The following is a 2,399-nucleotide window of genomic DNA, read 5'->3' as shown; positions in this document are numbered from 1 at the left end:
TGGATTAGGTTGCAGCATAGTTGCCAGATGCCATTAGTTCGGCGCACCGTTCACTGACAATACGTGGTGTCCAACATATAGAGTTTCATTGCAGTGGAGTAAAATATATTCTAGTTCACTATAGTTTCATACATGGTTTCATATGATGCTTACTAGAGGGGACTCTGGCGCTGCGATCGTTAGAAGAATGTGAAGATATCTGCTCAGTGCATAGAGTTTCTCACTACATTACCTAGAGGGAAATCTGGCGCTCAAGCTAAAACACGCAGAAAAATTGTAAAGTACGACTTACACACAACCTACAGACATGATACCGTCGGATTGTAGTTTGATTATACGAGAAAACAATTCTGATATGAAAAAAACTCAAAGGAGCCCCTTCAGTCATAGAGTTTCTCACTACATTACGTTATAGTGAGAAACTCTATGGCTCAGTGATAGATCTGGGGAACCAGCGCTGGATAGGCGGTGCGTCGATGGATGGATGGATGGATGGATGGATGGCGCTTTTATCGGTCATGCGGTTTTTGTGCATGCTTTGAGCTTGCTTCTGTTTTTATTTGCTGGTTTTTTTGCATTTAAATAGTAATTGGGCGTGCGGACGCTCCTGTGTCGAGGCTTCAGCGACTTCGTTCGTAGCTAAGTACTCTTTTTTCTTCTTATTAGCTGATGTTTTTGAAGTGTTTTATTTTGCATGGAGCAGGAGCGCAAATTTTGAAATCGTGGTAAGCGTGGTACACGTACCGGCTTTGTCTAGGTCTGGCGGTTTCCCTCGTTAGGCCTAGGTGCTAGGCGGGACCTATTTGATAGGCCTATTTAACTATCTCAGCTAGCTCTTCGAAGTGATTTGGCGGACGTGCTCGTTGAGCCTAAGGACGTAGGCCTAGCGATGAAACCAAAGAAAGGGAAGGCCGCGGGGGACGCGGAGCAAGTGCAGTGCGACGAGTGCCTGCGCTGCAGTGCTCCCTCGACGAGACCAGTTTCCAGAGCTTAGCAGACGCGGAGGAGTCTAGCTTTACGTGCAGGCTGTGCGAAGGGGTCAGGGAAGCAGTCCAAAAACTGGAAGGAAATTGGACAGCCAAGTTCGAGGAGCTGAAAGCAGACCTGAGGGAGGAGCGGGAGAGGCGGTTAGCTTTGCAGGCGAAAGTCGCCGAGTTGGTCAAGGTGGAAGCGGTGCAGGCCGCGCAATTAGTAAGAACCGTGGCCGAGCTTGGAGAAGAGAGGGAAAAGAGAGCAGAACTACATAGGCGTCTCGATGCGCTTGAGACGAGCGCAGCGGAGAATGATGGATCGGGACACCAAGCCGGTGGCAAAAGCACAGAAAATAGGGTAGACCCTACATGCGAAGTCGGGGGCAGGGTGGCAGAGCAAGCGGTAGTCAGCTCGCCGCCGGTGAATCGGCGTAGTTATAGCGAAGCAGCGCAACACGCCCCGCGGGAGGCGACGCTGCAGCCACAGGGGTGCCAGCGAGCGCGAGGAGAGGAGGGGAACAAGCTAACCCCAAGAAATGAGCTCATAGTCAATGATAAGCACAACCTGGAAGTTAGGAGGGAGGGAAAGAATGCCCTAGTACTTATCGGTGGTGATTCAAATATGAGGAGGTGCAAAAGAGCTATAATGGAGCGTGCAAAGGGTGATAAGCGGGTAGCAGTCGGGACGTTCCCAGGCAGGACAATGGACGCAGTACTGAGAGAAACAAAAAGCGAGCTTTCTGAGAATGTTGCAGAGCGCAATTTGGTAGTGGTAGCGGCGGGGCTAAATGATGTGTTGAATGGTGAAGCTGCAAAAGTAGTGGAAAGATTAGCGGAGGGAGTTGACAATTTAAGGGCGATAGCACAGCAAGTCCAGATCGTGGTATGCACAGTGCCGGAGGTGCAAGGAAGGAACGGAGCAATTGCCAAGGACGTTGTGGCTGTAAATTGTGAAATAAGCAAGCTAAGCCAGGAGAAAGGATTTTAAGTGGCAGACATAAACAGAGAAGTGCATAGAGCAGGCTTTGGCGGAGGCTTTACACGAGATGGCATCCACTTTAATGGAAGGCTAGGAGCCGAGATCGGCTGGCGCCTGGCAGGTCGGGCAGTAGCTTTTTTAGGGGGTCCACTGCGCCTCAGGGCGTAGGGGTAGGTAGAAACAGTGTAGAAAGTGCCACAATAGAGGCTGACGCCAATAAAATGGCCACTAGGAGGTCCAGGAAGAAAACTACAAATAAATTTAACACCAGGATCAGGTACATAAACATGCAAGGCGGTAGAAAGAGAGCGAGGTGGTTAGAAATAGAACAGCAGTTAAAGGACGAAGAAGTAGGTGTATACGCGCTATGCGAAACACACCTCAGGGATCTAGAAGACCCACCGCTTATTGAAGGCTACGTCTGGGAAGGGAACAATAGAACAACAACG

The sequence above is a fragment of the Dermacentor variabilis genome, chromosome 4 (assembly GCF_050947875.1).
Source record: "Dermacentor variabilis isolate Ectoservices chromosome 4, ASM5094787v1, whole genome shotgun sequence".
Classification (NCBI taxonomy): Eukaryota; Metazoa; Arthropoda; class Arachnida; order Ixodida; family Ixodidae; genus Dermacentor; species Dermacentor variabilis.
Note: the sequence above shows the minus strand (reverse complement) of the source record.